We start from the raw sequence: 24,093 nt of genomic DNA on the forward strand, positions 1-24,093 counted from the left end.
TTTAAAGCCAGGTGTTCCACACGAACTGCACACACTTGTTGGTAATAAACCTCCTTTGATTTGTCCCTAGCAATAATGTCTCAGTGCTGGCATTTTAGAGACAAGAAATGGGGTGGGAGCCGATTGTTACTCGAAAAAAGAGCAACAGTGATGAAGGCAACTGTTTAACTTAGCCTTTTACCTCAATATGCAAGAATCTAGTCTTTGCAGTGGGCGACACAATCATACCTTGACAAATACAAAAGGGATTTTTCAGAGATTTTTCAAGGTTTTTCCATCGCTTTCGTCCATACCACCCTGAAAAAGCCCAATCCTGTCTGATCTCAGAAGCAATCCAGGGTTGGGCCTGGTCAGTACCTGTATGGGAGACCTCTTGCGAATACCAGGTGCTGTAAGCTTTTTCACTAATTTGTTATAAAATACAGTTTTTTTCACTTCACCACAGCTTTGAACAGCTTCGTCATTGAATAATTTTAAAGCCAGGTGTTCCACACGAACTGCACACACTTGTTGGTAATAAACCTCCTTTGATTTATCCCTAGCAATAATGTCTCAGTGCTGGCATTTTAGAGACAAGAAATGGGGTGGGAGCCAATTGTTAGAGTCTAAAGAAGAGCAACAATGATGAAGACAACTGTTTAACTTAGCCTTTTACCTCCATATGCAAGAATCGAGTCTTTGCAGTGGGCGACACAATCATACCTTGACAAATACACAAGGGATTTTTCAGAGATTTTTCAAGGAATTTCCTTCGCTTACGGCCATACCACCCTGAAAAAGTCAGATCCCGTCTGATCTCGGAAGCAATCCAGGGTTGGGCCTGGTCAGCACCTGAATGGGAGACCTCTTGGGAATACCAGGTGCTGTAAGCTTTTTCACTAATTTGTTATAAAATACAGTTTTTTTCACTTCACCACAGCTTTGAACAGGTTTGTCATTGAATAATTTTAAAGCCAGGTGTTCCACACGAACTGCACACACTTGTTGGTAATAAACCTCCTTTGATTTGTCCCTAGCAATAATGTCTCAGTGCTGGCATTTTAGAGACAAGAAATGGGGTGGGAGCCAATTGTTAGAGTCTAAAGAAGAGCAACAATGATGAAGACAACTGTTTAACTTAGCCTTTTACCTCCATATGCAAGAATCGAGTCTTTGCAGTGGGCGACACAATCATACCTTGACAAATACACAATGGATTTTTCAGAGATTTTTCAAGGTTTTTCCTTCGCTTACAGCCATACCACCCTGAAAAAGCCCGGTCCCATCTGATCTCGGAAGCAATCCAGGGTTGGGCCTGGTCAGTACCTGTATGGGAGACCTCTTGGGAATACCAGGTGCTGTAAGCTTTTTCACTAATTTGTTATAAAATACAATTTTTTTCACTTCACCACAGCTTTGAACTTTTTCGTCATTGAATAATTTTAAAGCCAGGTGTTCCACACGAACTGCACACACTTGTTGGTAATAAACCTCCTTTGATTTGTCCCTAGCGATAATGTCTCAGTGCTGGCATTTTAGAGACAACAAATGGAGTGGGAGCCGATTGTTAGAGTCTAAAGAAGAGCAACAATGATGAAGACAACTGTTTAACTTAGCCTTTTACCTCTATATGCAAGAATCTAGTCTTTGCAGTGGGCGACACAATCATACCTTGACAAATACACAAGGGATTTTTCAGAGATTTTTCAAGGTTTTTCCATCGCTTACAGCCATACCACCCTGAAAAAGCCCGATGCCGTCTGATCTCGGAAGCAATCCAGGGTTGGGCCTGGTCAGTACCTTTATGGGAGACCTCTTGGGAATACCAGGTGCTGTAAGCTTTTTCACTAATTTGTTATAAAATACAGTTTTTTTCACTTCACCACATCTTTGAACAGCTTCGTCATTGAATAATTTTAAAGCCAGGTGCTCCACACGAACTGCACACACTTGTTGGTAATAAACCTCCTTTGATTTGTCCCTAGCAAAAATGTCTCAGTGCTGGCATTTTAGAGACAAGAAATGGGGTGGGAGCCGATTGTTACTCGAAAAAAGAGCAACAGTGATGAAGACAACTGTTTAACTTAGCCTTTTACCTCCATATGCAAGAATCTAGTCTTTGCAGTGGGCGACACAATCATACTTTGACAAATACACAAGGGATTTTTCAGAGATTTTTCAAGGTTTTTCCACCGCTTACGGTCATGCCACCCTGAAAAAGCCTGATCCCGTCTGATCTCGGAATCAATCCAGGGTTGGGCCTGGTCAGTACCTGTATGGGAGACCTCTTGGGAATACCAGGTGCTGTAAGCTTTTTCACTAATTTGTTATAAAATACAGTTTTTTTCACTTCACCACAGCTTTGAACAGCTTCGTCATTGAATAATTTTAAAGCCAGGTGTTCCACACGAACTGCACACACTTGTTGGTAATAAACCTCCTTTGATTTGTCCCTAGCAATAATGTCTCAGTGCTGGCATTTTAGAGACAAGAAATGGGGTGGGAGCCGATTGTTACTCGAAAAAAGAGCAACAGTGATGAAGACAACTGTTTAACTTAGCCTTTTATCTCCATATGCAAGAATCTAGTCTTTGCAGTGGGCGACACAATCATACCTTGACAAATACACAAGGGATTTTTCAGAGATTTTTCAAGGTTTGTCCTTCGCTTACGGCCATGCCACCCTGAAAAAGCCTGATCCCGTCTGATCTCGGAAGTTATCCAGGTTTGGGCCTGGTCAGTACCTGTATGGGCGACCTCATGGGAATACCAGGTGCTGTAAGCTTTTTCACTAATTTGTTATAAAATACAGTTTTTTTCACTTCACCACACCTTTGAACAGCTTCATCATTGAATAATTTTAAAGCCAGGTGTTCCACACGAACTGCACACACTTGTTGGTAATAAACCTCCTTTGATTTGTCCCTAGCAATAATGTCTCAGTGCTGGCATTTTAGAGACAAGAAATGGGGTGGGAGCCAATTGTTAGAGTCTAAAGAAGAGCAACATGATGAAGACAACTGTTTAACTTAGCCTTTTACCTCTGTATGCAAGAATCTAGTCTTTGCAGTGGGCGACACAATCATACATTGACAAATACACAAGGGATTTTTCAGAGATTTTTCAAGGATTTTCCATCGCTTACAGCCATACCACCCTGAAAAAGCCCGATCCCGTCCGATCTAGGAAGCAATCCAGGGTTGGGCCTGGTCAGTACCTGTATGGGAGACCTCTTGGGAATACCAGGTGCTGTAAGCTTTTTCACTAATTTGTTATAAAATACAGTTTTTTTCACTTCACCACATCTTTGAACAGCTTCGTCATTGAATAATTTTAAAGCCAGGTGTTCCACACGAACTGCACACACTTGTTGGTAATAAACCTCCTTTGATTTGTCCCTAGCAATAATGTCTCAGTGCTGGCATTTTAGAGACAAGAAACGGGGTGGGAGCCAATTGTTAGAGTCTAAAGAAGAGCAACAATGATGAAGACAACTGTTTAACTTAGCCTTTTACCTCTATATGCAAGAATCTAGTCTTTGCAGTGGGCGACACAATCATACCTTGACAAATGCACAAGGGATTTTTCAGAGATTTTTCAAGGTTTTTCCATCGCTTACAGCCATACCACCCTGAAAAAGCCAGATGCCGTCTGATCTCTGAAGCAATCCAGGCTTGGGCCTGGTCAGTACCTGTATGGGAGACCTCTTCGGACTACCAGGTGCTGTAAGCTTTTTCACTAATTTGTTATAAAATACAGTTTTTTTCACTTCACCACATCTTTGAACAGCTTCGTCATTGAATAATTTTAAAGCCAGCTGCTCCACACGAACTGCACACACTTGTTGGTAATAAACCTCCTTTGATTTGTCCCTAGCAATAATGTTTCAGTGCTGGCATTTTAGAGACAAAAAATGGGGTGGGAGCCGATTGTTACTCGAAAAAAGAGCAACAGTGATGAAGACAACTGTTTAACTTAGCCTTTTATCTCCATATGCAAGAATCTAGTCTTTGCAGTGGGCGACACAATCATACCTTGACAAATACACAAGAGATTTTTCAGAGATTTTTCAAAGTTTTTCCATCGCTTACAGCCATACCACCATGAAAAAGCCAGATGCCGTCTGATCTCGGAAGCAATCCAGGGTTGGGCCTGGTCACTACCTGTATGGGGGACTTCTTGGGAATACCAGGTGCTGTAAGCTTTTTCACTAATTTGTTATAAAATACAGTTTTTTTCACTTCACCACATCTTTGAAAAGCTTCGTCATTGAATAATTTTAAAGCCAGGTGCTCCACACGAACTGCACACACTTGTTGGTAATAAACCTCCTTTGATTTGTCCCTAGCAATAATGTCTCAGTGCTGGCATTTTAGAGACAAGAAATGGGGTGGGAGCCAATTGTTAGAGTCTAAAGAAGAGCAACATGATGAAGACAACTGTTTAACTTAGCCTTTTACCTCTGTATGCAAGAATCTAGTCTTTGCAGTGGGCGACACAATCATACATTGACAAATACACAAGGGATTTTTCAGAGATTTTTCAAGGATTTTTCCATCGCTTACAGCCATACCACCCTGAAAAAGCCCAATCCCGTCTGAACTCGGAAGCAATCCAGGGTTGGGCCTGGTCAGTACCTGTATGGGAGACCTCTTGGGAATACCAGGTGCTGTAAGCTTTTTCACTAATTTGTTATAAAATACAGTTTATTTCACTTCACCACATCTTTGAACAGCTTCATCATTCAATAATTTTAATGCCAGGTGTTCCACACGAACTGCACACACTTGTTGGTAATAAACCTCCTTTGATTTGTCCCTAGCAATAATGTCTCAGTGCTGGCATTTTAGAGACAAGAAATGGGGTGGGAGCCGATTGTTACTCGAAAAAAGAGCAACAGTGATGAAGGCAACTGTTTAACTTAGCCTTTTACCTCCATATGCAAGAATCTAGGCTTTGCAGTGGGCGACACAATCATACTTTGACAAATACACAAGGGATTTTTCAGAGATTTTTGAAGGTTTGTCCTTCGCTTACGGCCATACCACCCTGAAAAAGCCCAATCCCGTCTGATCTCGGAAGCAATCCAGGGTTGGGCCTGGTCAGTACCTGTATGGGAGACCTCTTGGGAATACCAGGTGCTGTAAGCTTTTTCACTAATTTGTTATAAAATACAGTTTTTTTTTCACTTCACCACAGCTTTGAACAGCTTCGTCATTGAATAATTTTAAAGCCAGGTGTTCCACACGAACTGCACACACTTGTTGGTAATAAACCTCCTTTGATTTGTCCCTAGCAATAATGTCTCAGTGCTGGCATTTTAGAGACAAGAAATGGGGTGGGAGCCGATTGTTACTCGAAAAAAGAGCAACAGTGATGAAGGCAACTGTTTAACTTAGCCTTTTACCTCCATTTGCAAGAATCTAGTCTTTGAAGTGGGCGACACAATCATACTTTGACAAATACACAAGGGATTTTTCAGAGATTTTTCAAGGTTTGTCCTTCGCTTACGGCCATACCACCCTGAAAAAGCCCAATCCCGTCTGATCTCGGAAGCAATCCATGGTTGGGCCTGGTCAGTACCTGTATGGGAGACCTCTTGTGAATACCAGGTGCTGTAAGCTTTTTCACTAATTTGTTATAAAATAAAATTTTTTTCACTTCACCACAGCTTTGAACAGCTTCATCATTGAATAATTTTAAAGCCAGGTGTTCCACACGAACTGCACACACTTGTTGGTAATAAACCTCCTTTGATTTGTCCCTAGCAATAATGTCTCAGTGCTGGCATTTTAGAGACAAGAAATGGGGTGGGAGCCAATTGTTAGAGTCTAAAGAAGAGCAACATGATGAAGACAACTGTTTAACTTAGCCTTTTACCTCTGTATGCAAGAATCTAGTCTTTGCAGTGGGCGACACAATCATACATTGACAAATACACAAGGGATTTTTCAGAGATTTTTCAAGGATTATCCATCGCTTACAGCCATACCACCCTGAAAAAGCCCGATCCCGTCCGATCTAGGAAGCAATCCAGGGTTGGGCCTGGTCAGTACCTGTATGGGAGACCTCTTGGGAATACCAGGTGCTGTAAGCTTTTTCACTAATTTGTTATAAAATACAGTTTTTTTCACTTCACCACATCTTTGAACAGCTTCGTCATTGAATAATTTTAAAGCCAGGTGTTCCACACGAACTGCACACACTTGTTGGTAATAAACCTCCTTTGATTTGTCCCTAGCAATAATGTCTCAGTGCTGGCATTTTAGAGACAAGAAATGGGGTGGGAGCCAATTGTTAGAGTCTAAAGAAGAGCAACAATGATGAAGACAACTGTTTAACTTAGCCTTTTACCTCTATATGCAAGAATCTAGTCTTTGCAGTGGGCGACACAATCATACCTTGACAAATACACAAGGGATTTTTCAGAGATTTTTCAAGATTTTTCCATCGCTTACAGCCATACCATCCTGAAAAAGCCCGATCCCGTCTGATCTCGGAAGCAATCCAGGGTTGGGCCTGGTCAGTACCTGTATGGGAGACCTCTTTGGAATACCAGGTGCTGTAAGCTTTTTCACTAATTTGTTATAAAATACAGTTTTTTTCACTTCAGCACATCTTTGAACAGTTTTGTCACTGAATAATTTTAAAGCCAGGTGTTCCACACAAACTGCACACACTTGCTGCTAATAAACCTCCTTTGATTTGTCCCTAGCAATAATGTCTCAGTGCTGGCTTTTTAGAGACAAGAAATGGGGTGGGAGCCGATTGTTAGAGTCTAAAGAAGAGCAACATGATGAAGACAACTGTTTAACTTAGCCTTTTACCTCCATATGCAAGAATCGTCTTTGCAGTGGGCGACACAATCATACCTTGACAAATACACAAGGGATTTTTCAGAGATTTTTCAAGGAAATTCCTTCGCTTACGGCCATACCACCCTGAAAAAGCACGATCTCGTCTGATCTCGGAAGCAATCCAGGGTTGGGCCTGGTCAGTACCTGTATGGGAGACCTCTTGGGAATACCAGGTGCTGTAAGCTTTTTCACTAATTTGTTATAAAATACAGTTTTTTTCACTTCAGCACATCTTTGAACAGGTTCGTCATTGAATAATTTTAAAGCCAGGTGTTCCACACGAACTGCACACACTTGTTGGTAATAAACCTCCTTTGATTTGTCCCTAGCAATATTGTCTCAGTGCTGGCATTTTAGAGACAAGAAATGGGGAGGGAGCCGATTGTTACTCGAAAAAAGAGCAACAATGATGAAGACAACTGTTTAACTTAGCCTTTTACCTCCATATGCAAGAATCGAGTCTTTGCAGTGGGCGACACAATCATACCTTGACAAATACACAATGGATTTTTCAGAGATTTTTCAAGGTTTTTCCTTCGCTTACAGCCATACCACCCTGAAAAAGCCCGGTCCCATCTGATCTCGGAAGCAATCCAGGGTTGGACCTGGTCAGTACCTGTATGGGAGACCTCTTGGGAATACCAGGTTGTGTAAGCTTTTTCACTAATTTGTTATAAAATACAGTTTTTTTCACTTCACCACAGCTTTGAACAGCTTCGTCATTCAATAATTTTAAAGCCAGGTGTTCCACACGAACTGCACACACTTGTTGGTAATAAACCTCCTTTGATTTGTCCCTAGCGATAATGTCTCAGTGCTGGCATTTTAGAGACAACAAATGGAGTGGGAGCCGATTGTTAGAGTCTAAAGAAGAGCAACAATGATGAAGACAACTGTTTAACTTAGCCTTTTACCTCTATATGCAAGAATCTAGTCTTTGCAGTGGGCGACACAATCATACCTTGACAAATACACAAGGGATTTTTCAGAGATTTTTCAAGGTTTGTCCTTCGCTTACGGCCATGCCACCCTGAAAAAGCCTGATCCCGTTTGATCTCGGAAGATATCCAGGTTTGGGCCTGGTCAGTACCTGTATGGGCGACCTCATGGGAATACCAGGTGCTGTAAGCTTTTTCACTAATTTGTTAAAAAATACAGTTTTTTTCACTTCACCACACCTTTGAACAGCTTCATCATTGAATAATTTTAAAGCCAGGTGTTCCACACGAACTACACACACTTGTTGGTAATAAACCTCCTTTGATTTGTCCCTAGCAATAATGTCTCAGTGCTGGCATTTTAGAGACAAGAAATGGGGTGGGAGCCAATTGTTAGAGTCTAAAGAAGAGCAACATGATGAAGACAACTGTTTAACTTAGCCTTTTACCTCTGTATGCAAGAATCTAGTCTTTGCAGTGGGCGACACAATCATACATTGACAAATACACAAGGGATTTTTCAGAGATTTTTCAAGGATTTTCCTTCGCTTACAGCCATACCACCCTGAAAAAGCCCAATCCCGTCTGAACTCGGAAGCAATCCAGGGTTGGGCCTGGTCAGTACCTGTATGGGAGACCTCTTGGGAATACCAGGTGCTGTAAGCTTTTTCACTAATTTGTTATAAAATACAGTTTATTTCACTTCACCACATCTTTGAACAGCTTCATCATTCAATAATTTTAATGCCAGGTGTTCCACACGAACTGCACACACTTGTTGGTAATAAACCTCCTTTGATTTGTCCCTAGCAATAATGTCTCAGTGCTGGCATTTTAGAGACAAGAAATGGGGTGGGAGCCGATTGTTACTCGAAAAAAGAGCAACAGTGATGAAGGCAACTGTTTAACTTAGCCTTTTACCTCCATATGCAAGAATCTAGGCTTTGCAGTGGGCGACACAATCATACTTTGACAAATACACAAGGGATTTTTCAGAGATTTTTGAAGGTTTGTCCTTCGCTTACGGCTATACCACCCTGAAAAAGCCCAATCCCGTCTGATCTCGGAAGCAATCCAGGGTTGGGCCTGGTCAGTACCTGTATGGGAGACCTCTTGGGAATACCAGGTGCTGTAAGCTTTTTCACTAATTTGTTATAAAATACAGTTTTTTTTCACTTCACCACAGCTTTGAACAGCTTCGTCATTGAATAATTTTAAAGCCAGGTGTTCCACACGAACTGCACACACTTGTTGGTAATAAACCTCCTTTGATTTGTCCCTAGCAATAATGTCTCAGTGCTGGCATTTTAGAGACAAGAAATGGGGTGGGAGCCGATTGTTACTCGAAAAAAGAGCAACAGTGATGAAGGCAACTGTTTAACTTAGCCTTTTACCTCCATTTGCAAGAATCTAGTCTTTGAAGTGGGCGACACAATCATACTTTGACAAATACACAAGGGATTTTTCAGAGATTTTTCAAGGTTTGTCCTTCGCTTACGGCCATACCACCCTGAAAAAGCCCAATCCCGTCTGATCTCGGAAGCAATCCATGGTTGGGCCTGGTCAGTACCTGTATGGGAGACCTCTTGTGAATACCAGGTGCTGTAAGCTTTTTCACTAATTTGTTATAAAATACAATTTTTTTCACTTCACCACAGCTTTGAACAGCTTCGTCATTGAATAATTTTAAAGCCAGGTGTTCCACACGAACTGCACACACTTGTTGGTAATAAACCTCCTTTGATTTGTCCCTAGCAATAATGTCTCAGTGCTGGCATTTTAGAGACAAGAAATGGGGTGGGAGCCAATTGTTAGAGTCTAAAGAAGAGCAACAATGATGAAGACAACTGTTTAACTTAGCCTTTTACCTCTATATGCAAGAATCTAGTCTTTGCAGTGGGCGACACAATCATACCTTGACAAATACACAAGGGATTTTTCAGAGATTTTTCAAGATTTTTCCATCGCTTACAGCCATACCACCCTGAAAAAGCCCGATCCCGTCTGATCTCGGAAGCAATCCAGGGTTGGGCCTGGTCAGTACCTGTATGGGAGGCCTCTTGGGAATACCAGGTGCTGTAAGCTTTTTCACTAATTTGTTATAAAATACAGTTTTTTTCACTTCAGCACATCTTTGAACAGTTTTGTCACTGAATAATTTTAAAGCCAGGTGTTCCACACAAACTGCACACACTTGCTGCTAATAAACCTCCTTTGATTTGTCCCTAGCAATAATGTCTCAGTGCTGGCTTTTTAGAGACAAGAAATGGGGTGGGAGCCGATTGTTAGAGTCTAAAGAAGAGCAACATGATGAAGACAACTGTTTAACTTAGCCTTTTACCTCCATATGCAAGAATCGTCTTTGCAGTGGGCGACACAATCATACCTTGACAAATACACAAGGGATTTTTCAGAGATTTTTCAAGGAATTTCCTTCGCTTACGGCCATACCACCCTGAAAAAGCCCGATCTCGTCTGATCTCGGAAGCAATCCAGGGTTGGGCCTGGTCAGTACCTGTATGGGAGACCTCTTGGGAATACCAGGTGCTGTAAGCTTTTTCACTAATTTGTTATAAAATACAGTTTTTTTCACTTCAGCACATCTTTGAACAGTTTCGTCATTGAATAATTTTAAAGCCAGGTGTTCCACACAAACTGCACACACTTGCTGCTAATAAACCTCCTTTGATTTGTCCCTAGCAATAATGTCTCAGTGCTGGCTTTTTAGAGACAAGAAATGGGGTGGGAGCCGATTGTTACTCGAAAAAAGAGCAACAGTGATGAAGGCAACTGTTTAACTTAGCCTTTTACCTCCATATGCAAGAATCGAGTCTTTGCAATGGGCGACACAATCATACCTTGACAAATACACAAGGGATTTTTCAGAGATTTTTCAAGGAATTTCCTTCGCTTACGGCCATACCACCCTGAAAAATCCAGATCCCGTCTGATCTCGGAAGCAATCCAGGGTTGGGCCTGGTCAGCACCTGTATGGGAGACCTCTTGGGAATACCAGGTGCTGTAAGCTTTTTCACTAATTTTTTATAAAATACAGTTTTTTTCACTTCACCACAGCTTTGAACAGGTTCGTCATTGAATAATTTTAAAGCCAGGTGTTCCACACGAACTGCACACACTTATGGTAATAAACCTCCTTTGATTTGTCCCTAGCAATATTGTCTCAGTGCTGGCATTTTAGAGACAAGAAATGGGGAGGGAGCCGATTGTTACTCGAAAAAAGAGCAACAATGATGAAGACAACTGTTTAACTTAGCCTTTTACCTCCATATGCAAGAATCGAGTCTTTGCAGTGGGCGACACAATCATACCTTGACAAATACACAATGGATTTTTCAGAGATTTTTCAAGGTTTTTCCTTCGCTTACAGCCATACCACCCTGAAAAAGCCCGGTCCCATCTGATCTCGGAAGCAATCCAGGGTTGGACCTGGTCAGTACCTGTATGGGAGACCTCTTGGGAATACCAGGTTGTGTAAGCTTTTTCACTAATTTGTTATAAAATACAGTTTTTTTCACTTCACCACAGCTTTGAACAGCTTCGTCATTCAATAATTTTAAAGCCAGGTGTTCCACACGAACTGCACACACTTGTTGGTAATAAACCTCCTTTGATTTGTCCCTAGCGATAATGTCTCAGTGCTGGCATTTTAGAGACAACAAATGGAGTGGGAGCCGATTGTTAGAGTCTAAAGAAGAGCAACAATGATGAAGACAACTGTTTAACTTAGCCTTTTACCTCTATATGCAAGAATCTAGTCTTTGCAGTGGGCGACACAATCATACCTTGACAAATACACAAGGGATTTTTCAGAGATTTTTCAAGGTTTGTCCTTCGCTTACGGCCATGCCACCCTGAAAAAGCCTGATCCCGTTTGATCTCGGAAGTTATCCAGGTTTGGGCCTGGTCAGTACCTGTATGGGCGACCTCATGGGAATACCAGGTGCTGTAAGCTTTTTCACTAATTTGTTATAAAATACAGTTTTTTTCACTTCACCACACCTTTGAACAGCTTCATCATTGAATAATTTTAAAGCCAGGTGTTCCACACGAACTGCACACACTTGTTGGTAATAAACCTCCTTTGATTTGTCCCTAGCAATAATGTCTCAGTGCTGGCATTTTAGAGACAAGAAATGGGGTGGGAGCCAATTGTTAGAGTCTAAAGAAGAGCAACATGATGAAGACAACTGTTTAACTTAGCCTTTTACCTCTGTATGCAAGAATCTAGTCTTTGCAGTGGGCGACACAATCATACATTGACAAATACACAAGGGATTTTTCAGAGATTTTTCAAGGATTTTCCATCGCTTACAGCCATACCACCCTGAAAAAGCCCAATCCCGTCTGAACTCGGAAGCAATCCAGGGTTGGGCCTGGTCAGTACCTGTATGGGAGACCTCTTGGGAATACCAGGTGCTGTAAGCTTTTTCACTAATTTGTTATAAAATACAGTTTATTTCACTTCACCACATCTTTGAACAGCTTCATCATTCAATAATTTTAATGCCAGGTGTTCCACACGAACTGCACACACTTGTTGGTAATAAACCTCCTTTGATTTGTCCCTAGCAATAATGTCTCAGTGCTGGCATTTTAGAGACAAGAAATGGGGTGGGAGCCGATTGTTACTCGAAAAAAGAGCAACAGTGATGAAGGCAACTGTTTAACTTAGCCTTTTACCTCCATATGCAAGAATCTAGGCTTTGCAGTGGGCGACACAATCATACTTTGACAAATACACAAGGGATTTTTCAGAGATTTTTGAAGGTTTGTCCTTCGCTTACGGCCATACCACCCTGAAAAAGCCCAATCCCGTCTGATCACGGAAGCAATCCAGGGTTGGGCCTGGTCAGTACCTGTATGGGAGACCTCTTGGGAATACCAGGTGCTGTAAGCTTTTTCACTAATTTGTTATAAAATACAGTTTTTTTTCACTTCACCACAGCTTTGAACAGCTTCGTCATTGAATAATTTTAAAGCCAGGTGTTCCACACGAACTGCACACACTTGTTGGTAATAAACCTCCTTTGATTTGTCCCTAGCAATAATGTCTCAGTGCTGGCATTTTAGAGACAAGAAATGGGGTGGGAGCCGATTGTTACTCAAAAAAAGAGCAACAGTGATGAAGGCAACTGTTTAACTTAGCCTTTTACCTCCATTTGCAAGAATCTAGTCTTTGAAGTGGGCGACACAATCATACTTTGACAAATACACAAGGGATTTTTCAGAGATTTTTCAAGGTTTGTCCTTCGCTTACGGCCATACCACCCTGAAAAAGCCCAATCCCGTCTGATCTCGGAAGCAATCCAGGGTTGGGCCTGGTCAGTACCTGTATGGGAGACCTCTTGGGAATACCAGGTGCTGTAAGCTTTTTCACTAATTTGTTATAAAATACAGTTTTTTTTCACTTCACCACAGCTTTGAACAGCTTCGTCATTGAATAATTTTAAAGCCAGGTGTTCCACACGAACTGCACACACTTGTTGGTAATAAACCTCCTTTGATTTGTCCCTAGCAATAATGTCTCAGTGCTGGCATTTTAGAGACAAGAAATGGGGTGGGAGCCGATTGTTACTCGAAAAAAGAGCAACAGTGATGAAGGCAACTGTTTAACTTAGCCTTTTACCTCCATTTGCAAGAATCTAGTCTTTGAAGTGGGCGACACAATCATACTTTGACAAATACACAAGGGATTTTTCAGAGATTTTTCAAGGTTTGTCCTTCGCTTACGGCCATACCACCCTGAAAAAGCCCAATCCCGTCTGATCTCGGAAGCAATCCATGGTTGGGCCTGGTCAGTACCTGTATGGGAGACCTCTTGTTAATACCAGGTGCTGTAAGCTTTTTCACTAATTTGTTATAAAATACAATTTTTTTCACTTCACCACAGCTTTGAACAGCTTCGTCATTGAATAATTTTAAAGCCAGGTGTTCCACACGAACTGCACACACTTGTTGGTAATAAACCTCCTTTGATTTGTCCCTAGCAATAATGTCTCAGTGCTGGCATTTTAGAGACAAGAAATGGGGTGGGAGCCAATTGTTAGAGTCTAAAGAAGAGCAACAATGATGAAGACAACTGTTTAACTTAGCCTTTTACCTCTATATGCAAGAATCTAGTCTTTGCAGTGGGCGACACAATCATACCTTGACAAATACAAGTGATTTTTCAGAGATTTTTCAAGATTTTTCCATCGCTTACAGCCATACCACCCTGAAAAAGCCCGATCCCGTCTGATCTCGGAAGCAATCCAGGGTTGGGCCTGGTCAGTACCTGTATGGGAGACCTCTTGGGAATACCAGGTGCTGTAAGCTTTTTCACTAATTTGTTATAAAATACAGTTTTTTTCACTTCAGCACATCTTTGAACAGTTTTGTCACTGAATAATTTTAAAGCCAGGTGTTCCACACGAACTGCACACACTTGTTGGTAATAAACCTCCTTTGATTTGTCCCTAGCGATAATGTCTCAGTGCTGGCATTTTAGAGACAACAAATGGAGTGGGAGCCGATTGTTAGAGTCTAAAGAAGAGCAACAATGATGAAGACAACTGTTTAACTTAGCCTTTTACCTCCATTTGCAAGAATCTAGTCTTTGAAGTGGGCGACACAATCATACTTTGACAAATACACAAGGGATTTTTCAGAGATTTTTCAAGGTTTGTCCTTCGCTTACGGCCATACCACCCTGAAAAAGCCCAATCCCGTCTGATCTCGGAAGCAATCCAGGGTTGGGCCTGGTCAGTACCTGTATGGGAGACCTCTTGGGAATACCAGGTGCTGTAAGCTTTTTCACTAATTTGTTATAAAATACAGTTTTTTTTCACTTCACCACAGCTTTGAACAGCTTCGTCATTGAATAATTTTAAAGCCAGGTGTTCCACACGAACTGCACACACTTGTTGGTAATAAACCTCCTTTGATTTGTCCCTAGCAATAATGTCTCAGTGCTGGCATTTTAGAGACAAGAAATGGGGTGGGAGCCGATTGTTACTCGAAAAAAGAGCAACAGTGATGAAGGCAACTGTTTAACTTAGCCTTTTACCTCCATTTGCAAGAATCTAGTCTTTGAAGTGGGCGACACAATCATACTTTGACAAATACACAAGGGATTTTTCAGAGATTTTTCAAGGTTTGTCCTTCGCTTACGGCCATACCACCCTGAAAAAGCCCAATCCCGTCTGATCTCGGAAGCAATCCATGGTTGGGCCTGGTCAGTACCTGTATGGGAGACCTCTTGTTAATACCAGGTGCTGTAAGCTTTTTCACTAATTTGTTATAAAATACAATTTTTTTCACTTCACCACAGCTTTGAACAGCTTCGTCATTGAATAATTTTAAAGCCAGGTGTTCCACACGAACTGCACACACTTGTTGGTAATAAACCTCCTTTGATTTGTCCCTAGCAATAATGTCTCAGTGCTGGCATTTTAGAGACAAGAAATGGGGTGGGAGCCAATTGTTAGAGTCTAAAGAAGAGCAACAATGATGAAGACAACTGTTTAACTTAGCCTTTTACCTCTATATGCAAGAATCTAGTCTTTGCAGTGGGCGACACAATCATACCTTGACAAATACAAGTGATTTTTCAGAGATTTTTCAAGATTTTTCCATCGCTTACAGCCATACCACCCTGAAAAAGCCCGATCCCGTCTGATCTCGGAAGCAATCCAGGGTTGGGCCTGGTCAGTACCTGTATGGGAGACCTCTTGGGAATACCAGGTGCTGTAAGCTTTTTCACTAATTTGTTATAAAATACAGTTTTTTTCACTTCAGCACATCTTTGAACAGTTTTGTCACTGAATAATTTTAAAGCCAGGTGTTCCACACAAACTGCACACACTTGCTGCTAATAAACCTCCTTTGATTTGTCCCTAGCAATAATGTCTCAGTGCTGGCTTTTTAGAGACAAGAAATGGGGTGGGAGCCGATTGTTAGAGTCTAAAGAAGAGCAACATGATGAAAACAACTGTTTAACTTAGCCTTTTACCTCCATATGCAAGAATCGTCTTTGCAGTGGGCGACACAATCATACCTTGACAAATACACAAGGGATTTTTCAGAGATTTTTCAAGGAATTTCCTTCGCTTACGGCCATACCACCCTGAAAAAGCCCGATCTCGTCTGATCTCGGAAGCAATCCAGGGTTGGGCCTGGTCAGTACCTGTATGGGAGACCTCTTGGGAATACCAGGTGCTGTAAGCTTTTTCACTAATTTGTTATAAAATACAGTTTTTTTCACTTCAGCACATCTTTGAACAGTTTCGTCATTGAATAATTTTAAAGCCAGGTGTTCCACACAAACTGCTCACACTTGCTGCTAATAAACCTCCTTTGATTTGTCCCTAGCAATAATGTCTCAGTGCTGGCTTTTTAGAGACAAGAAATGGGGTGGGAGCCGATTGTTACTCGAAAAAAGAGCAACAGTGATGAAGGCAACTGTTTAACTTAGCCTTTTACCTCCATATGCAAGAATCGAGTCTTTGCAGTGGGCGACACAATCATACCTTGACAAATACACAAGGGATTTTTCAGAGATTTGTCAAGGAATTTCCTTCGCTTACGGCCATACCACCCTGAAAAAGCCAGATCCCGTCTGATCTCGGAAGCAATCCAGGGTTGGGCCTGGTCAGCACCTGTATGGGAGACCTCTTGGGAATACCAGGTGCTGTAAGCTTTTTCACTAATTTGTTATAAAATACAGTTTTTTTCACTTCACCACAGCTTTGAACAGGTTCGTCATTGAATAATTTTAAAGCCAGGTGTTCCACACGAACTGCACACACTTGTTGGTAATAAACCTCCTTTGATTTGTCCCTAGCAATATTGTCTCAGTGCTGGCATTTTAGAGACAAGAAATGGGGTGGGAGCCAATTGTTACTCGAAAAAAGAGCAACAGTGATGAAGGCCACTGTTTAACTTAGCCTTTTACCTCCATATGCAAGAATCTAGTCTTTGCAGTGGGCGACACAATCATACCTTGACAAATACACAAGGGATTTTTCAGAGATTTTTCAAGGCTTTTCCTTCGCTTACGGCCATACCACCCTGAAAAAGCCCGATCCCGTCTGATCTCGGAAGCAATCCAGGGTTGGGCCTGGTCAGTACCTGTATGGGAGACCTCTTGGGAATATCAGGTGCTGTAAGCTTTTTCACTAATTTGTTATAAAATACAGTTTTTTTCACTTCACCACATCTTTGAACAGCTTCGTCATTGAATAATTTTAAAGCCAGGTGTTCCACACGAACTGCACACACTTGTTGGTAATAAACCTCCTTTGATTTGTCCCTAGCAATAATGTCTCAGTGCTGGCATTTTAGAGACAAGAAATGGGGTGGGAGCCGATTGGTACTCGAAAAAAGAGCAACAGTGATGAAGGCAACTGTTTAACTTAGCCTTTTACCTCCATATGCAAGAATCTAGTCTTTGCAGTGGGCGACACAATCATACCTTGACAAATACACAAGGGATTTTTCAGAGATTTCTCAAGGCTTCTCCTTTGCTTACGGCCATACCACCCTGAAAAAGCCCGATCCCGTCTGATCTCGGAAGCAATCCAGGGTTGGGCCTGGTCAGTACCTGTATGGGAGGCCTCTTGGGAATATCAGGTGCTGTAAGCTTTTTCACTAATTTGTTATAAAATACAGATTTTTTCACTTCACCACATCTTTGAACAGGTTCGTCATTGAATAATTTTAAAGCCCGGTTTTCCACACGAACTGCACACACTTGTTGGTAATAAACCTCCTTTGATTTGTCCCTAGCAATAATGTCTCAGAGCTGGCATTTTAGAGACAAGAAATGGGGTGGGAGCCAATTGTTAGAGTATAAAGAAGAGCAACAATGATGAAGACAACTGTTTAACTTAGCCTTTTACCTCTATATGCAAGAATCTAGTCTTTGCAGTGTGCGACACAATCAAACCTTGACAAATACACAAGGGATTTTTCAGAGATTTTTCAAAGTTTTTCCATCGCTTACAGCCATACCACCATGAAAAAGGCAGATGCCGTCTGATCTCGGAAGCAATCCAGGTTTGGGCCTGGTCAGTACCTGTATGTGCGACATCTTGGGAATACCAGGTGCTGTAAGCTTTTTCACTAATTTGTTAAAAAATACAGTTTTTTTCACTTCACCACACCTTTGAACAGCTTCGTCATTGAATAATTTTAAAGCCAGGTGTTCCACACGAACTGCACACACTTGTTGGTAATAAACCTCCTTTGATTTGTCCCTAGCAATAATGTCTCAGTGCTGGCATTTTAGAGACAAGAAATGGGGTGGGAGCCAATTGTTAGAGTCTAAAGAAGAGCAACATGATGAAGACAACTGTTTAACTTAGCCTTTTACCTCTGTATGCAAGAATCTAGTCTTTGCAGTGGGCAACACAATCATACATTGACAAATACACAAGGGATTTTTCAGAGATTTTTCAAGGTTTTTCCTTCGCTTACAGCCATACAACCCTGAAAAAGCCCGATCCTGTCTGATCTCGGAAGCAATCCAGGGTTGGGCCTGTCAGTACCTGTATGGGAGACCTCTTGGGAATACCAGGTGCTGTAAGCTTTTTCACTAATTTGTTATAAAATACAGATTTTTTCACTTCACCACATCTTTGAACAGGTTCGTCATTGAATAATTTTAAAGCCCGGTTTTCCACACGAACTGCACACACTTGTTGGTAATAAACCTCCTTTCATTTGTCCCTAGCAATAATGTCTCAGTGCTGGCATTTTAGAGACAAGAAATGGGGTGGGAGCCTATTGTTAGAGTATAAAGAAGAGCAACAATGATGAAGACAACTGTTTAACTTAGCCTTTTACCTCTATATGCAAGAATCTAGTCTTTGCAGTGTGCGACACAATCATACCTTGACAAATACACAAGGGATTTTTCAGAGATTTTTCAAAGTTTTTCCATCGCTTACAGCCATACCACCATGAAAAAGGCAGATGCCGTCTGATCTCGGAAGCAATCCAGGGTTGGGCCTGGTCAGTACCTGTATGGGAGACTTCTTGGGAATACCAGGTGTTGTAAGCTTTTTCACTAATTTGTTATAAAATACAGTTTTTTTTCACTTCACCACATCTTTGAAAAGCTTCGTCATTGAATAATTTTAAAGCCAGGTGCTCCACACGAACTGCACACACTTGTTGGTAATAAACCTCCTTTGATTTGTCCCTAGCAAAAATTTTTCAGTGCTGGCATTTTAGAGACAAGAAATGTGGTGGGAGCCGATTGTTACTCAAAAAAGAGCAACAGTGATGAAGACAACTGTTTAACTTAGCCTTTTACCTCCATATGCAAGAATCTAGTCTTTGCAGTGGGCGAACCAATCATACTTTGACAAATACACAAGGGATTGTTCAGAGATTTTTCAAAGTTTTTCCATCGCTTATGGCAATACCACCCTGAAAAAGCCCGATCTCGGAATCAATCCAGGGTTGGCCCTGGTCAGTACCTGTATGGGAGACCTCTTGGGAATACCAGGTGCTCTAAGCTTTTTCACTAATTTGTTATAAAATACAGTTTTTTTCACTTCACCACAGCTTTGAACAGATTCGTCATTAAATAATTTTAAAGCCAGGTGTTCTAAACGAACTGCACACACTTGTTGGTAATAAACCTCCTTTGATTTGTCCCTAACAATAATGTTTCAGTGCTAGCATTTTAGAGACAAGAAATGGGGTGGGAGCCAATTGTTAGAGTTTAAAGAAGAGCAACATGATGAAGACAACTGTTTAACTTAGCCTTTTACCTCCATATGCAAGAATCTAGTCTTTGCAGTGGGCGACACAATCATACCTTGACAAATACACAAGGGATTTTTCAGAGATTTTTCAAGGTTTTTCCAACGCTTACAGCCATACCACCCTGAAAAAGCCCGATCCCGTCTGATCTCGGAAGCAATCCAGGGTTGGGCCTGGTCAGTACCTGTATGGGAGACCTCTTGGGAATACCATGTGCTGTAAGCTTTTTCACTAATCTGTTATAAAATACAGTTTTTTTCACTTCACCACATCTTTGAACAGCTTCGTCATTGAATAATTTTAAAGCCAGGTGTTCCACACGAACTGCACACACTTGTTGGTAATAAACCTCCTTTGATTTGTCCCTAGCAATAATGTCTCAGTGCTGGCATTTTAGAGACAAGAAATGGGTTGGGAGCCAATTTTTAGAGTCTAAAGAAGAGCAACATGATAAAGACAACTGTTTAAGTCAGCCTTTTACCTCCATATGCAAGAATCTAGGCTTTGCAGTGGGCGACACAATCATACTTTGAAAAATACACAAGGGATTTTTCAGAGATTTTTCAAGGTTTTTCCTTTGCTTATGGCCATGCCACCCTGAAAAAGCACTATTCCGTCTGATCTCGGAAGCTATCCAGGGTTGAGCCTGGTCAGTACCTGTATGGGAGACCTCTTGGGAATACCAGGTGCTGTAAGCTTTTTCACTAATTTGTTATAAAATACAGTTTTTTTCACTTCACCACATCTTTGAACAGCTTCGTCATTGAATAATTTTAAAGCCAGGTTTTCCACACGAACTGCACACACTTGTTGGTAATAAACCTCCTTTGATTTGTCCCTAGCAATAATGTCTCAGTGCTGGCATTTTAGAGACAAGAAATGGGGTGTGAGCCAATTGTTAGAGTCTAAACAAGAGCAACAGTGATGAAGACAACTATTTAACTTAGCCTTTTACCTCCATATGCAAGAATCTAGGCTTTGCAGTGGGCGACACAATCATACTTTGACAAATACACAAGGGATTTTTCAGAGATTTTCCAAGGTTTTTCCTTCACTTACAGCCATACCACCCTGAAAAAGCCCGGTCCCGTTTTATCTCGGAAGCAATCCAGGGTTGGGTCTGGTCAGTACCTGTATGGGAGACCTTTTGGGAATACCAGGTGCTGTAAGCTTTTTCACTAATTTGTTATAAAATACAGTTTTTTTCACTTCACCACATCTTTGAACAGTTTCGTCATTGAATAATTTTAAAGCCAGGTGTTCCACACGAACTGCACACACTTGTTGGTAATAAACCTCCTTTGATTTGTCCCTAGCAATAATGTCTCAGTGCTGGCATTTTAGAGACAAGAAATGGGGTGGGAGCCGATTGTTACTCTAAAAAAGAGCAACAGTGATGAAGACAACTGTTTAACTTAGCCTTTTACCTCCATATGCAAGAATCTAGACTTTGCAGTGGGCGACACAATCATACTTTGACAAATACACAAGGGATTTTTCAGAGATTTTTCAAGGTTTTTCCTTCGCTTACAGCCATACCACCCTGAAAAAGCCCGATCCCATTTGATCTCGGAAGCAATCCAGGGTTGGGCCTGGTCAGTACCTGTATGGGAGACCTCTTGGGAATACTAGGTGCTGTAAGCTTTTTCACTAATTTGTTATACAATACAGTTTATTTCACTTCACCACATCTTTGAACAGCTTCATCATTCAATAATTTTAATGCCAGGTGTTCCACACGAACTGCACACACTTGTTGGTAATAAACCTCCTTTGATTTGTCCCTAGCAATAATGTCTCAGTGCTGGCATTTTAGAGACAAGAAATGGGGTGGGAGCCGATTGTTACTCGAAAAAAGAGCAACAGTGATGAAGGCAACTGTTTAACTTAGCCTTTTACCTCCATTTGCAAGAATCTAGTCTTTGAAGTGGGCGACACAATCATACTTTGACAAATACACAAGGGATTTTTCAGAGATGTTTCAAGGTTTGTCCTTCGCTTACGGCCATACCACCCTGAAAAAGCCCAATCCCGTCTGATCTCGGAAGCAATCCATGGTTGGGCCTGGTCAGTACCTGTATGGGAGACCTCTTGTGAATACCAGGTGCTGTAAGCTTTTTCACTAATTTGTTATAAAATACAATTTTTTTCACTTCACCACAGCTTTGAACAGCTTCGTCATTGAATAATTTTAAAGACAGGTGTTCCACACGAACTGCACACACTTGTTGGTAATAAACCTCCTTTGATTTGTCCCTAGCAATAATGTCTCAGTGCTGGCATTTTCGAGACAAGAAATGGGGTGGGAGCCAATTGTTAGAGTCTAAAGAAGAGCAACAATGATGAAGACAACTGTTTAACTTAGCCTTTTACCTCTATATGCAAGAATCTAGTCTTTGCAGTGGGCGACGCAATCATACCTTGACAAATACACAAGGGATTTTTCAGAGATTTTTCAAGATTTTTCCATCGCTTACAGCCATACCACCCTGAAAAAGCCCGATCCCGTCTGATCTCGGAAGCAATCCAGGGTTGGGCCTGGTCAGTACCTGTATGGGAGACCTCTTGGGAATACCAGGTGCTGTAAGCTTTTTCACTAATTTGTTATAAAATACAGTTTTTTTCACTTCAGCACATCTTTGAACAGTTTTGTCACTGAATAATTTTAAAGCCAGGTGTTCCACACAAACTGCACACACTTGCTGCTAATAAACCTCCTTTGATTTGTCCCTAGCAATAATGTCTCAGTGCTGGCTTTTTAGAGACAAGAAATGGGGTGGGAGCCGATTGTTAGAGTCTAAAGAAGAGCAACATGATGAAGACAACTGTTTAACTTAGCCTTTTACCTCCATATGCAAGAATCGTCTTTGCAGTGGGCGACACAATCATACCTTGACAAATACACAAGGGATTTTTCAGAGATTTTTCAAGGTTTTTCCTTCACTTACAGCCATACCACCCTGAAAAAGCCCGATCCCGTTTGATCTCGGAAGCAATCCAGGGTTGGGTCTGGTCAGTACCTGTATGGGAGACCTCTTGGGAATACCAGGTGCTGTAAGCTTTTTCACTAATTTGTTATAAAATACAGTTTTTTTCACTTCACCACATCTTTGAACAGTTTCGTCATTGAATAATTTTAAAGCCAGGTGTTCCACACGAACTGCACACACTTGTTGGTAATAAACCTCCTTTGATTTGTCCCTAGCAATAATGTCTCAGTGCTGGCATTTTAGAGACAAGAAATGGGGTGGGAGCCAATTGTTAGAGTCTAAAGAAGAGCAACAATGATGAAGACAACTGTTTAACTTAGCCTTTTACCTCTATATGCAAGAATCTAGTCTTTGCAGTGGGCGACACAATCATACCTTGACAAATACACAAGGGATTTTTCAGAGATTTTTCAAGATTTTTCCATCGCTTACAGCCATACCACCCTGAAAAAGCCCGATCCCGTCTGATCTCGGAAGCAATCCAGGGTTGGGCCTGGTCAGTACCTGTATGGGAGACCTCTTGGGAATACCAGGTACTGTAAGCTTTTTCACTAATTTGTTATAAAATACAGTTTTTTTCACTTCAGCACATCTTTGAACAGTTTTGTCACTGAATGATTTTAAAGCCAGGTGTTCCACACAAACTGCACACACTTGCTGCTAATAAACCTCCTTTGATTTGTCCCTAGCAATAATGTCTCAGTGCTGGCTTTTTAGAGACAAGAAATGGGGTGGGAGCCGATTGTTAGAGTCTAAAGAAGAGCAACATGATGAAGACAACTGTTTAACTTAGCCTTTTACCTCCATATGCAAGAATAGTCTTTGCAGTGGGCGACACAATCATACCTTGACAAATACACAAGGCATTTTTCAGAGATTTTTCAAGGAATTTCCTTCGCTTACGGCCATATCACCCTGAAAAAGCCCGATCCCGTCTGATCTCGGAAGCAATCCAGGGTTGGGCCTGGTCAGTACCTGTATGAGAGACCTCTTGGGAATATCAGGTGCTGTAAGCTTTTTCACTAATTTGTTATAAAATACAGTTTTTTTCACTTCACCACAGCTTTGAACAGGTTCGTCATTGAATAATTTTAAAGCCAGGTGTTCCACACGAACTGCACACACTTGTTGGTAATAAACCTCCTTTGATTTGTCCCTAGCAATGATGTCTCAGTGCTGGCATTTTAGAGACAAGAAATGGGGAGGGAGCCGATTGTTACTCGAAAAAAGAGCAACAGTGATGAAGGCCACTGTTTAACTTAGCCTTTTACCTCCATATGCAAGAATCTAGTCTTTGCAGTGGGCGACACAATCATACTTTGACAAATACACAAGGGATTTTTCAGAGATTTTTCAAGGCTTTTCCTTCGCTTACGGCCATACCACCCTGAAAAAGCCCGATCCCGTCTGATCTCGGAAGCAATCCAGGGTTGGGCCTGGTCAGTACCTGTATGGGAGACCTCTTGGGAATATCAGGTGCTGTAAGCTTTTTCACTAATTTGTTATAAAATACAGTTTTTTTTCACTTCACCACATCTTTGAACAGCTTTGTCATTG

The 24,093-nt window shown here is 41.4% G+C and overlaps 10 non-coding genes and 39 pseudogenes across 10 annotated transcripts; all 49 read left to right on the forward strand.

Annotated features, from left to right (window-relative positions):
- Positions 1-279: 279 nt before the first annotated feature.
- LOC139068133 (5S ribosomal RNA) lies at positions 280-398 on the forward strand (annotated as a pseudogene).
- Positions 399-753: 355 nt separating this feature from the next.
- On the forward strand, positions 754-872 carry LOC139067690 (5S ribosomal RNA; annotated as a pseudogene).
- Positions 873-1,227: 355 nt separating this feature from the next.
- Positions 1,228-1,346, forward strand: LOC139066588 (5S ribosomal RNA). The gene has a single exon (XR_011519490.1). It is a non-coding gene; the product is annotated as a 5S ribosomal RNA (ribosomal RNA).
- Positions 1,347-1,701: 355 nt separating this feature from the next.
- Positions 1,702-1,820, forward strand: LOC139067292 (5S ribosomal RNA; annotated as a pseudogene).
- A 353-nt stretch (positions 1,821-2,173) lies between these two features.
- LOC139066769 (5S ribosomal RNA) lies at positions 2,174-2,292 on the forward strand (annotated as a pseudogene).
- Positions 2,293-2,645: 353 nt separating this feature from the next.
- On the forward strand, positions 2,646-2,764 carry LOC139067016 (5S ribosomal RNA; annotated as a pseudogene).
- A 354-nt stretch (positions 2,765-3,118) lies between these two features.
- LOC139066996 (5S ribosomal RNA) lies at positions 3,119-3,237 on the forward strand (annotated as a pseudogene).
- Positions 3,238-3,592: 355 nt separating this feature from the next.
- LOC139068092 (5S ribosomal RNA) lies at positions 3,593-3,711 on the forward strand (annotated as a pseudogene).
- A 353-nt stretch (positions 3,712-4,064) lies between these two features.
- Positions 4,065-4,183, forward strand: LOC139068123 (5S ribosomal RNA; annotated as a pseudogene).
- Positions 4,184-4,538: 355 nt separating this feature from the next.
- LOC139066814 (5S ribosomal RNA) lies at positions 4,539-4,657 on the forward strand (annotated as a pseudogene).
- Positions 4,658-5,010: 353 nt separating this feature from the next.
- On the forward strand, positions 5,011-5,129 carry LOC139066906 (5S ribosomal RNA; annotated as a pseudogene).
- A 355-nt stretch (positions 5,130-5,484) lies between these two features.
- Positions 5,485-5,603, forward strand: LOC139067677 (5S ribosomal RNA; annotated as a pseudogene).
- A 354-nt stretch (positions 5,604-5,957) lies between these two features.
- On the forward strand, positions 5,958-6,076 carry LOC139066997 (5S ribosomal RNA; annotated as a pseudogene).
- Positions 6,077-6,431: 355 nt separating this feature from the next.
- On the forward strand, positions 6,432-6,550 carry LOC139066940 (5S ribosomal RNA; annotated as a pseudogene).
- A 352-nt stretch (positions 6,551-6,902) lies between these two features.
- LOC139067023 (5S ribosomal RNA) lies at positions 6,903-7,021 on the forward strand (annotated as a pseudogene).
- Positions 7,022-7,374: 353 nt separating this feature from the next.
- Positions 7,375-7,493, forward strand: LOC139067722 (5S ribosomal RNA; annotated as a pseudogene).
- A 355-nt stretch (positions 7,494-7,848) lies between these two features.
- LOC139067412 (5S ribosomal RNA) lies at positions 7,849-7,967 on the forward strand (annotated as a pseudogene).
- A 354-nt stretch (positions 7,968-8,321) lies between these two features.
- On the forward strand, positions 8,322-8,440 carry LOC139066815 (5S ribosomal RNA; annotated as a pseudogene).
- A 353-nt stretch (positions 8,441-8,793) lies between these two features.
- LOC139067135 (5S ribosomal RNA) lies at positions 8,794-8,912 on the forward strand (annotated as a pseudogene).
- A 354-nt stretch (positions 8,913-9,266) lies between these two features.
- Positions 9,267-9,385, forward strand: LOC139067678 (5S ribosomal RNA; annotated as a pseudogene).
- A 355-nt stretch (positions 9,386-9,740) lies between these two features.
- On the forward strand, positions 9,741-9,859 carry LOC139066663 (5S ribosomal RNA). Its single transcript, XR_011519568.1, has one exon. It is a non-coding gene; the product is annotated as a 5S ribosomal RNA (ribosomal RNA).
- A 352-nt stretch (positions 9,860-10,211) lies between these two features.
- Positions 10,212-10,330, forward strand: LOC139066578 (5S ribosomal RNA). The gene has a single exon (XR_011519480.1). It is a non-coding gene; the product is annotated as a 5S ribosomal RNA (ribosomal RNA).
- Positions 10,331-10,683: 353 nt separating this feature from the next.
- Positions 10,684-10,802, forward strand: LOC139067502 (5S ribosomal RNA; annotated as a pseudogene).
- A 352-nt stretch (positions 10,803-11,154) lies between these two features.
- LOC139067724 (5S ribosomal RNA) lies at positions 11,155-11,273 on the forward strand (annotated as a pseudogene).
- Positions 11,274-11,628: 355 nt separating this feature from the next.
- Positions 11,629-11,747, forward strand: LOC139067162 (5S ribosomal RNA; annotated as a pseudogene).
- Positions 11,748-12,101: 354 nt separating this feature from the next.
- On the forward strand, positions 12,102-12,220 carry LOC139066816 (5S ribosomal RNA; annotated as a pseudogene).
- A 353-nt stretch (positions 12,221-12,573) lies between these two features.
- On the forward strand, positions 12,574-12,692 carry LOC139067550 (5S ribosomal RNA; annotated as a pseudogene).
- Positions 12,693-13,046: 354 nt separating this feature from the next.
- LOC139066907 (5S ribosomal RNA) lies at positions 13,047-13,165 on the forward strand (annotated as a pseudogene).
- A 354-nt stretch (positions 13,166-13,519) lies between these two features.
- On the forward strand, positions 13,520-13,638 carry LOC139068001 (5S ribosomal RNA; annotated as a pseudogene).
- Positions 13,639-13,991: 353 nt separating this feature from the next.
- On the forward strand, positions 13,992-14,110 carry LOC139066430 (5S ribosomal RNA). The gene has a single exon (XR_011519327.1). It is a non-coding gene; the product is annotated as a 5S ribosomal RNA (ribosomal RNA).
- Positions 14,111-14,465: 355 nt separating this feature from the next.
- Positions 14,466-14,584, forward strand: LOC139066908 (5S ribosomal RNA; annotated as a pseudogene).
- A 354-nt stretch (positions 14,585-14,938) lies between these two features.
- LOC139068002 (5S ribosomal RNA) lies at positions 14,939-15,057 on the forward strand (annotated as a pseudogene).
- A 353-nt stretch (positions 15,058-15,410) lies between these two features.
- Positions 15,411-15,529, forward strand: LOC139066431 (5S ribosomal RNA). Its single transcript, XR_011519328.1, has one exon. It is a non-coding gene; the product is annotated as a 5S ribosomal RNA (ribosomal RNA).
- Positions 15,530-15,881: 352 nt separating this feature from the next.
- LOC139066579 (5S ribosomal RNA) lies at positions 15,882-16,000 on the forward strand. The gene has a single exon (XR_011519481.1). It is a non-coding gene; the product is annotated as a 5S ribosomal RNA (ribosomal RNA).
- Positions 16,001-16,353: 353 nt separating this feature from the next.
- LOC139067496 (5S ribosomal RNA) lies at positions 16,354-16,472 on the forward strand (annotated as a pseudogene).
- Positions 16,473-16,825: 353 nt separating this feature from the next.
- On the forward strand, positions 16,826-16,944 carry LOC139066573 (5S ribosomal RNA). Its single transcript, XR_011519476.1, has one exon. It is a non-coding gene; the product is annotated as a 5S ribosomal RNA (ribosomal RNA).
- A 353-nt stretch (positions 16,945-17,297) lies between these two features.
- On the forward strand, positions 17,298-17,416 carry LOC139066809 (5S ribosomal RNA; annotated as a pseudogene).
- Positions 17,417-18,244: 828 nt separating this feature from the next.
- Positions 18,245-18,362, forward strand: LOC139067920 (5S ribosomal RNA; annotated as a pseudogene).
- A 355-nt stretch (positions 18,363-18,717) lies between these two features.
- On the forward strand, positions 18,718-18,836 carry LOC139068136 (5S ribosomal RNA; annotated as a pseudogene).
- Positions 18,837-19,652: 816 nt separating this feature from the next.
- LOC139066901 (5S ribosomal RNA) lies at positions 19,653-19,771 on the forward strand (annotated as a pseudogene).
- A 354-nt stretch (positions 19,772-20,125) lies between these two features.
- Positions 20,126-20,244, forward strand: LOC139068051 (5S ribosomal RNA; annotated as a pseudogene).
- A 355-nt stretch (positions 20,245-20,599) lies between these two features.
- Positions 20,600-20,718, forward strand: LOC139068022 (5S ribosomal RNA; annotated as a pseudogene).
- A 353-nt stretch (positions 20,719-21,071) lies between these two features.
- Positions 21,072-21,190, forward strand: LOC139066676 (5S ribosomal RNA; annotated as a pseudogene).
- A 353-nt stretch (positions 21,191-21,543) lies between these two features.
- LOC139067679 (5S ribosomal RNA) lies at positions 21,544-21,662 on the forward strand (annotated as a pseudogene).
- Positions 21,663-22,017: 355 nt separating this feature from the next.
- Positions 22,018-22,136, forward strand: LOC139066432 (5S ribosomal RNA). Its single transcript, XR_011519329.1, has one exon. It is a non-coding gene; the product is annotated as a 5S ribosomal RNA (ribosomal RNA).
- A 352-nt stretch (positions 22,137-22,488) lies between these two features.
- Positions 22,489-22,607, forward strand: LOC139067186 (5S ribosomal RNA; annotated as a pseudogene).
- A 355-nt stretch (positions 22,608-22,962) lies between these two features.
- Positions 22,963-23,081, forward strand: LOC139066675 (5S ribosomal RNA). The gene has a single exon (XR_011519580.1). It is a non-coding gene; the product is annotated as a 5S ribosomal RNA (ribosomal RNA).
- Positions 23,082-23,433: 352 nt separating this feature from the next.
- On the forward strand, positions 23,434-23,552 carry LOC139067425 (5S ribosomal RNA; annotated as a pseudogene).
- A 353-nt stretch (positions 23,553-23,905) lies between these two features.
- LOC139066575 (5S ribosomal RNA) lies at positions 23,906-24,024 on the forward strand. Its single transcript, XR_011519478.1, has one exon. It is a non-coding gene; the product is annotated as a 5S ribosomal RNA (ribosomal RNA).
- Positions 24,025-24,093: the final 69 nt, after the last annotated feature.

This window comes from Nothobranchius furzeri, chromosome 2, assembly GCF_043380555.1.
Source record: "Nothobranchius furzeri strain GRZ-AD chromosome 2, NfurGRZ-RIMD1, whole genome shotgun sequence".
Taxonomy (NCBI): Eukaryota; Metazoa; Chordata; class Actinopteri; order Cyprinodontiformes; family Nothobranchiidae; genus Nothobranchius; species Nothobranchius furzeri.